Source organism: Musa acuminata, chromosome BXJ2-6 (assembly GCF_036884655.1).
Source record: "Musa acuminata AAA Group cultivar baxijiao chromosome BXJ2-6, Cavendish_Baxijiao_AAA, whole genome shotgun sequence".
Taxonomy (NCBI): Eukaryota; Viridiplantae; Streptophyta; class Magnoliopsida; order Zingiberales; family Musaceae; genus Musa; species Musa acuminata.
This window is the reverse complement of record NC_088343.1, coordinates 13161580-13171327: the sequence shown is the minus strand read 5'-3', so window position 1 is coordinate 13171327 and position 9748 is coordinate 13161580. Positions and strand designations below refer to the sequence as shown.

The window sequence follows — 9748 nt, the reverse complement described above, 5'->3', positions numbered from 1 at the left end:
AGAGAGCGGCCGTCCATGGCGTTGATGACATCAATGAGAACTCTATGGTGGCAACTGTTGGAACCGAGAAGGTGAATGCACCTGAAGCCGAAGCCAGAGGAGCATCAGGAAGTATCAAGAGGGATGAACAGGTCCTTCCGACTTCTGCTGAAGAAGCTATCACCAAAGGTTCTTCACATGATAAAGGATCGCCGGAAAAGCTCCGGGGTGCCTGCACTCAGCCTCCTGATAAGTTTTCGAGCACAACATCAGCGACCGTAGCGGCGGCAGCCGAGGCAAGGAGGAAGAGGAAGACATGCGCCGCTGAATAGGCTGCGATGGTGGTTGGGAGTGTTCTTGGCTGCTGTTGCCGTCTCAGAAGGTTACTTATAACTGCATTTGCCAAACATAAACATTAGTGAGGGAGATGATAACCACAAGTCTTATCAGCCATTCTCCAGCATTTACGCTTCTGCTTCATCGCTTCGATTGTTGTCATCCTGTGCAGTGCAGATTAACACAAGAGAACAAGGTTGCCATGCAATTATTAAGAGACAGCATAAGATACTTCATTAAATATAAAGTATAATGAAAAGTGTCACAACTGACAGTTTGGCCGAGTGGTCTAAGGCGCCAGATTTAGGCTCTGGTCCGAAAGGGCGTGGGTTCAAATCCCACAGCTGTCAAAAAAAATTACTTATTGATATGTTTTATTAATAAAATTTTAATAATATAATAAATAAAAATGGTAAAGTGAAACATAGTTTATCATCAAATAATTTTATTTTATTTTATTTGGACACACAATGAGAGTTATCATAATTTTATACATAAAATTTTTAAAAAAAAAAGGTTTATAAAACAAAGCATAGTTAAATGTCAAAGTTGTAAAGTTAATCCATCGCAATCAAAATTTAGGATGATCTATAATAACAAAAATATTATGATTGTTTGACTATTTTTTTAAAGTAATAATTTTTTTATAGTTTAATTAGCATGATTTGATCATGTGCCAATGAGATATATATGATTATCCTGCACCCGAGTGTTATGAGCCGAGATCGAAAGTATTTGATAATCATTATCGTTCACATATCCAAATTTACGAGGACTTAAAATTCACTAAGTATCCAATAGAATAATTTAAAACATAGAATTGTACCCTCTTCACTGATGATGGACGAGCGTCATTGGCATATCCAATTGAACCCTCTTCATTAGACGAGCGCTGACAGCCAAAAAGGAACTAAACAAAACCTTTACTTAGGCTGGTCAAATACTCGACTTTTGTTGAGACACTATAGCCCTTCACAACCTTAGATGACTGTGGGGTACTTTGTTTGACTGTTGACGACGAGATACGCTAAGCAATTGCTACAAGCAACGAGTGCACATTATATGTGTTTGGTTTTTTCCGGCTGCAAGGTAGAGGAAACTGAAGAGTCCTTTAAAAAGGAGAAATGGATTACAGAGAATGGCGATGCAACATGCAGGAATATAACTGGCAACCATCTCGTGTGGTGTATGGTGCCCTTTCTTTCTCCAACTCAATCCCTTCCCTTCGCAAAGTAGGTGAAAGACTCGGCCACAATTGCTCTCTACCTATGTCGAACTATCGTTTCTATTGCCCACGTGATAGTGCCTGTGCAATGGTCAGTAATAACCGTTGTCCTTTTTGTCACATATCGGAGGAGATCATGTGCTGTGCTGGTGACCACCGACTTACGTGTCTGCCAGATGTTGTCAATGTGTCGACCAAGTCTCATTTACATGTTAGTCGAGTGTTATTTGTACGTTGGCTAGGTGTCACCAATGTGTTGGCTATGTGGATTGCATCAGTTAGGATCGGACAGTTATTATACCCTTTATACAAAGTGGTAGAAGTGTCAGATTAACACATTGGCACGTGGAGTTGACGCCATGTCATTTTTACTATAACACATGTCCCTCATTTCTTGAGCAAAGGAGCACAAGGGGGAATCTGATTGGGAAGTATTGTTCAATTGGCATCTGTTGTCAACATTATGGTGGGTGCACGATGGGTCAACACGACCAAGCGTGGTGGGGGCACAATGGGTTAACATGGCAAGGCACCGTGGCACATGATGGGTTGATACGATCGGGCACAGTTGCATGATGAGTCGACAAGGCTAGCACGATGGTTCATGTTGGGCCAACATAATCGGTTGCAATGGGCATTCCTCAGTTGGCAGGAGAATCCAAGCGATCACATAGGATTGTCCACTGATGATAGACCGTAAATTTATATCCACATTTTTCTCTATAGTCCATGACTTATCTCCTGACTTACAAATATGAAGATCTTCAAATTGACATCCAATGAGGATATAATTAGAGTTTGTCCAAAGTGATAACATGTGAAAGATTTTTGTACATAGATGGTTGTACACTTATGCCTTAGAGATAGATTCAACAAAGATATCTTATTATTCATAATACGACTTAGCAACAACCAAATAATGAGAGGAGGCATTGATAACAAACTTTTTTTTGATGCACAAAATTAAAGTTTGATTTTGAATGATATATTATATGCACAAGATACAATCTATCATGGTTAACAATCATGGGTTTTACTCATAGTTGGGTCATGATCTACCATTTCTTGTATGTGGTTTGGGCACACAACAATCTTAGCATTTATACACATGAACATCAACTTCATGGTATTGATGGGAATATGCATGACGATAACACTACACTTTCATATGTTTATACTAATCGACACCACACCTCATAAGTAAAGATTAGTAAAAATAACTAGTCGAATCTAATTTAACATTGTGGGAGAGGAAAATAAAAAAGAAAGTATATCTTTCATAAATACTTATTACATTTCAAGGATATAAAACATTCCTAGGTTATGCTAAAATAAAAGAAAACTAAGAGAAAAAAAAAGGAAAAGAATGATTATTTAGTTAGAAGTGGAGAAGTGGGAGACGAAGGAAGAACATTGGCACGAGAACCCATGGGATATCCGTTTCTCCTCATATGATCCTATACCTTTATGCTGGAGTTTATAGTAATTGTTTATGCAATTATTGTCTTTGCTATGTTAACTATACTTCGTAAGAGAGAGAAAAAAAAGAGAGAGAAAGAGAACGACAATACTTTACAAACAAGAACTTCTTTTATAAAAATCAATTCTCACCCAAGATAATTTTTTTCACATTTAGTACCATAAATCCCTAACTACTTATAGGAATCAAGAAATGTCTTATGGAAGGTCATATTTAATTTCATCAAAAGTGTTCATGCACTTTTTTTTTCTTTTTTTGGTAAAATCCCTATTCAATGCAATTTTTATATATCTTTCTTTACGATGAATTTTCGTAATACAAGAGAATTCTAGTTGATGAGGGTAATAATAATAATGGGATGCAAACTGACGTCGCCTGCTCCCGAGTGATATCTCTTGGGTCACGCGAACCGAGGAGACGCATGGGTCGTCTGCCTCGGTCTGACCTGACAACGTAGGGCCGAGACAGACCAAAACGCCGACCAAGGCACGTCGCTATCCTGTAAGAGCCCGGTCCTCCACACAACCCCAACGTCGGAGTCAAATGCCTTCCCAGGTACGGTCCTGCTCCCTGCGAGTAGGCACATCAATAACGATGACCATCCTTATAAAAACCCTTGTGTTCGAAACAAGGAGGAAGAAAAAAAGAGGAGAAAACCTCTTAAGATTATCGACTGACTTGACTATCATAGGGGTTGGGTCGAGCTCTCTCGACCCGACCTGTACGCAGGGACGAAGACGGAGCGCCCCCCACCATGCGCTTAGGCGAGGAGCCCTCCCGGAAGAAACAACTGTCCCGTCGAGACCAGACCAACGTAGTCGGCTACCTCAGCACTCTCAAGGGTAATCCAGGAAGATCCTCACTCATTCGGACACGAACCCAGTCGTGTTAGCCCCGAGGCCGCGGCTTAAAGTTGTTGACACCAACATTTTGGAGCTAGAAGGAGGGCGCCCGCAGCTTGATTGGTTTGGGTGGACGAGCTCCCTAGCATCTTGTGGTCCTTGCAGACCACCCCCAAAATTACGATTGGAGAATCCCCCTACAGCCTCGCATTCGGGACCGAGGCCGTCCTACCGCCTGAAGTGGTTTTCCCTACCCCTCGAATGGAAAACTACGAGGAAAGGACAACGATCGAAGGACTTCGAGCCGATCTCGCCATGCTCGAGGAGCGGCGTGCTGATGCACACTTGAAGGCCCTCTCCTACAAGAGAGCAGTCGCTAGAATCTATAACCGGAAGGTGCGTCCCCGACCGATTAAGTTGGGCGACCCGACCCGAGCGCGCGGCAAGCTCGCTCCAAATTCGGAAGGACCTTATCGGGTGATCGACGTCGTCAGGATCGACACGTACTGGCTCGCGACGATGCAAGGCCACGCCCTGCCGAGGACGTGGAGCGTGCAAACTCTTAAAAGATTTTTCGTATATGAAATCAAGAAAGACAAGGAAGAAATCTGAACATTTTTTTCATTTAAACAAAAATCCGGTTACAGGACCAGACAACATATTACAGCATCGGCGACACCCGACCTACCCCATTAGAAAAATTTACAATAAGTCTACCCTATTTCTCGGGGGCTTCGACGCTATCATCAAAAGGAACTTCCTCGAGCATGTCGACGTCCAAATCCTCAGGGAAGGAAGCAAAGGGATCTTCCGCCACCTCAAGGTCAGGGTAGCGCGCACTGAAGCGAGCCAGGGCGACCCGGTACCCATACTCGTAGGTGACCTGCCCCGACCGAGTCAGCCCGAGCTCGAAGCCCGGGGATTTTTTTGTAGGCCTCGATCAGCTCCTTGTCCTTCTTTGGCCATTGACGAATCTCGTCGGCCAGGGCCCCAGAAGTCGAGGGTGCCTCGGCACGCACTTCTTCCAACTTCTAATTAAGCGCAAGCATCTCACCCATCGCTAGGCAGACCTCAGTCAGAGTTGCCTTCAGATACACCTGGAGCTCATTGTTCTGCTCCTCAGCCACCTTGAGCTCAGACTTGGGACGCGTCACTTCTGCCTCCAAATCCGATGCACGCTGCTCGGCTGCAGCCACCGCCTCTAGGGCCACCCCCGCGCGAACCTCCTCGATCTGCCTACGTAGTTCGGCGTTGCAGTTGCTCAAGTTGCCGACGACTCGGCCAGCATCGCGCACGCGATCCATTAGTGCCATGATATAATGCTGACCCTGTGAGGAAGGTAGTCAGGACAATACCACTCGGGTGCATACAGGAATCCGATGGCAAGATACTTACCCACAACAGCGACTTGGCGGACTTGCCAAGTACGACTTCAGAGGGCATGGTGTACAACTCCCAAGCCATGTCGGGATAAAGCCCTCCGCAGATGAACAAGGTCACATAATCCCCGTCGGCCCATATCCGGTCCCCACGGGACAGGCCACCCCAGCGGGCCACCAGCGGGTTGGAGGCTTCACCCTCCGGGAGGTCTTCCATTGCCCGAACCTCGTAGGGCTCATCCTTCGTGCCCACGGGAAAGCGATAGAGTTCGCGAACGGAGGGCTCTTTAGGGGCCTTCCCCACCCCTCCCCTACTAGGGCCAGCTTCACCCCGCCCAAGGCGTCTCCCCGCGTGATCGGCTAGTCCAGTAGCGGTTCCTCTCGACTAGGCCGTTGCCACGTCGGATCCCTTCGCGACACAGGTCTTTGCCTTCTTCCGAGGTCGACTGGCCTCGATCTCCACCGATGCATCTTTTGAGCCGATCCTCGACTCCATCGGTGGGCGCAAGGATGAGGCTGACGAAGCTCGCCCCCTGCGCACTGACCTAAGGTTCAATATCTCTGCGAAAACGTGGGCATTGGTCAATATTCTAAATGATTCATAAAGACCCTAAACTACCCACTACGGGCATACCTCGAGGCATCGGGCTAAGACCCACCTCGATCAGCCATTGCTCGGTCATGTTCCGGACGACTCGGGAGGCGGGAAGAATCTCCTTGAGCTGCCGAAGGTCCCTGTATTCATCGTCATTCAAAGCTGGGGCGGTGTTATCGTTCATGCGTGCCGCCCATCGGAGCCCGAAATTCCAACCCCTCACACAGCAAATATAAAAGAAACATCTCTTCCATCCCTTGTTGCTAGAAGGGGCCTCGCTAACCCGGATGCCTGACCGGGCTGACAATAATAACCCCCCGATCCTTGGAAAGCCGAAAGCAAGACAGGAAAAGGGACCGAGTCGGGGTATTGTTGGCATAGTGACACTCCCCCAAGAATGCCACCAGATAGCGCTAAGAGTTCGATGCCATCTGTGACGGAGAAATGCGCCACCAGGAAATTCAGGAGCTAATGACTAGATGCAGAGGGAAACGTAACCCCGCCTTAAGGGCATCCAGGGTTAAGGTGAAACCTTTGGGGACCGGGTCATACGCCCGTTGCCCTGGCTCGCAGGCGAGAAGAACAAAGTTCTTCGGAATGCTGTAGCGCTCCTGGAGGTTGCCCAGCAATGACTCGCTCACTGTGGAGTCAAGGTCGTGCGGCCACATCAGAGTTTCCAGGGCCCAAGCTGCCTTCTCGTCGGAGGACGAGTTGGGGCTCAGCGACGGTGTCTTTTCCCCGATGTTGCTAGAAGGGGAAGGGGAAGAGAGTAAAGTCGAGGAGGAAGGTGAGGCCATCCTTACTGACCTTTAGAAGGTAAGGTAGAAGGGCCGACTCGAATGGAAGCAATGAGGTCCGGAAGGAGCAACGGAACAGATCGCCAGTAGGAGGCGTGCGGGAAACCATCTACGCCCTATTTATAGAGAAGATCCCGCCGGTAGCGACCCTTTGTCTCCTGGGGAGTGGGCGACAGCCCATCGTCGCCCTTCCCGTGGAGCACGTCGCATCAGACAAGGCAAACATCACCCCACCATAAATGAGGTTTGACGTGGCAGCCAAAGGGTGCGCGGAGCGAATACCGAAGCGCAGTCTTATCGATCCCGACTCTCGAGAGCCAACAACTCCACGTCGAGGGACGTCCCCTAGGCTCCCGCACAGATGAAGATTTACTTAGCCACCCCCGTTCACAGATTGCTGCATAACAGATTGCCGCTCTAAGCAGCTCCTCGGATGCATACTTCCCGAGCCCACCTCTACGCGGTCAGCCCGCCCGAGCTGTGTTCCTCGGATGCATGCTTCCCGAGCCCACCTCTGTGCGGTCAGCCCGTAGACGCATACTTCCCGAGCCCACCTCTGCACGGTCAGCCCGCCTGAGCCGTGTTCCTCGAACGCATGCTTCCCGAGCCCACCTCTGTGCGGTCAGCCCGCCTAAGCCGTGTTCCTTGGGCGCATGCTTCCCGAGCCCACCTCTTTGCGGCCAGCCCGCCTGAGCCGTGTTCCTCGGACGCATGCTTCCCGAGCCCACCTTTGCGCGGTCAGCCCGCCTGAGCTGTGTTCCTCGGACGCATGCTTCCCGAGCCCACCTTTGTGCGGACAACCCGCCTGAGCTGTGTTCCTCGGATGCATACTTGAGCCCACCTCTACGCAGTCAGCCCGCCTGAGCTGTGTTCCTCGGATGCATGCTTCCCGAGGCCACCTCTGTGCGGCCAGCCCGCCTAAGCCCATCTGGAATGTTCTCAACTCCCTGAAGTGCCAAATCAACTCCATTTTAAATTGCCACATGCCGAAGTTGATATTTCTGTCGAATATCTCGATACCAGGCTCTGATACTAGTTTGTTAGAGCTAGCCCCAAAAAATTTATCAAAGGGTAATTTTGCCAAACCAACAAAGACAATAAAGCGAAAAGATAAAAGCGACAAGAACATCAGATTTACGTGATTCGATCAATTGACTTACATCCACGGACGAAGGAGGAGCAAATCACTACTATAAAAAATGAGACTATTACAAATACCTTTGGAATATGTTCCAAGGCCATAAAACACCGAAAATTACTGAACAAGAAAAGCCTAAAGAAAACAATTAGATTTTCTTGTGGTGCATCTGACTTCAAAGTCCAGCCCCTTATTTATAGTTCCAATAGGAGATAACAAGCCTGATTTTTTCGAGGGACTATGGGACTTACCAAACTACCATATTTTGTTGGATACTTCGAATTGATAGGAGGAGAAGGATTTGACCATGAGGAACCAAATGAACAATTAAAAGGGCAGGTTTGACATCTGCATTAATCTCTGCCGGAGTCAAAGATCGATTCATGTTTTTACCACACCTTCTTCCCCTTTCATAACTGCGATGGAATGTTGATGCTGCTACTACAGAGATGGAATCACCATAAACCGACAGCCAGTTTATCGGATATGGAAGATCGCCTGTGCAGTTCGTGTATCCTTCACGCTGTAGCTTTCTTCGAGCATGCTAATCCAAGCGCTACAATAGGATCAGTGCCACCTTGTGCTTTGGTGAGCAGAGTCTCGTGCAGTCCTACAGAGAAGCAGACAACACGGAGAGAGCGGCCGTCCATGGCGTTGATGACATCAATGAGAACTCTATGGTGGCAACTGTTGGAACCGAGAAGGTGAATGCACCTGAAGCCGAAGCCAGAGGAGCATCAGGAAGTATCAAGCGGGATGAACAGGTTCTTACGACTGCTGCTGAAGAAGCTATCACCAAAGGTTCTTCACATGATAAAGAATCGCCAGAAAAGCTCCGGGGTGCCTGCACTCAGCCTCCTGATAAGTTGTCGAGCACAACATCAGCGACCGTAGCGGCGGCAGCCGAGGCAAGGAGGAAGAGGAAGACATGCGCTGCTGAATAGGCTGAGATGATAAGCACAAGTCTTATCAGCCATTCTCCAGCATTTACGCTTCTGCTACATCCCTTCGATTGTTGTCATCCTGTGCAGTGCAGATTAACATAAGAGAAAAAGATTGCAATGCAATTATTAGGAGACAGCATAAGATGATTCAATAAATATAAGGTATAAAGAAAATCATCATATTTGACAGTTTGGCCGAGTGGTCTAAGGTGCTAGATTTAGGCTCTGGTCCGAAAGGGCGTGGGTTCAAATCCCACAGCTGTCAAAAAAAAATACTTCTATGTGTTTTATTAATAAAATTTTAATAATATAATAAATAAAAATGGTAAAGTGAAACATAGTTGATCATCAAATAATTTTTTTTATTTTATTTGAACACACAATGAGAGTTATCATAATTTTATACATAAAATTTCTGAAAGATAAAAAGGTTTGCAAAACGAAGCATAGTTAAATGTCAAAGTTATTAATCCATCGCAATCAAAGTCTATATCAAACATACATAGTTTTTTTTTTATTTTCTCTCACTTTATTGTTTTTACATTCAACTCAAATTTAGGATGATCTATAATGACAAAAATATTATGGTGGTTTGACTATTTTTTTAAAGTAACGATTCTTTATAGTTTAATTAGCATGATTTGATCATGTGCCAATGAGATATATATGATTTTATCTTGCACCGACTATTATGAGCCTAGATCGAAAGTATTTGATGATCACTATCGTTCAAGAATAATGATCGATCACCTAAGCTGCTCATAATGATACAAATCAGTAATATTTCTTTTCAGATTCAATCAAAAATATATCATGGTTGATTATGTGACACCACACCTCATAAGTAAGGATTACTAAAAAAAACTAGTCGAATCTAATTTAACATAGTGGGAGAGGAAAATAAAAAAGAAAGTATATTTTTCATAAATACTTATTACATTTCAAGGTTATAAAACATTCCTAAGTTATGCTAAAATAAAAGAAAACTAAGAGAAAAAAAAAGAAAAGAATGATTATTTAGTTAGAAGTGGAG

The 9748-nt window shown here is 45.8% G+C and overlaps 2 non-coding genes across 2 annotated transcripts; both read left to right on the top strand.

The window, feature by feature from the left end:
- The first annotated feature begins 585 nt into the window (after positions 1-585).
- Positions 586-665, top strand: TRNAL-UAG (transfer RNA leucine (anticodon UAG)). The gene has a single exon. It is a non-coding gene; the product is annotated as a tRNA-Leu (tRNA).
- An 8235-nt stretch (positions 666-8900) lies between these two features.
- Positions 8901-8980, top strand: TRNAL-UAG (transfer RNA leucine (anticodon UAG)). Its single transcript has one exon. It is a non-coding gene; the product is annotated as a tRNA-Leu (tRNA).
- Positions 8981-9748: the final 768 nt, after the last annotated feature.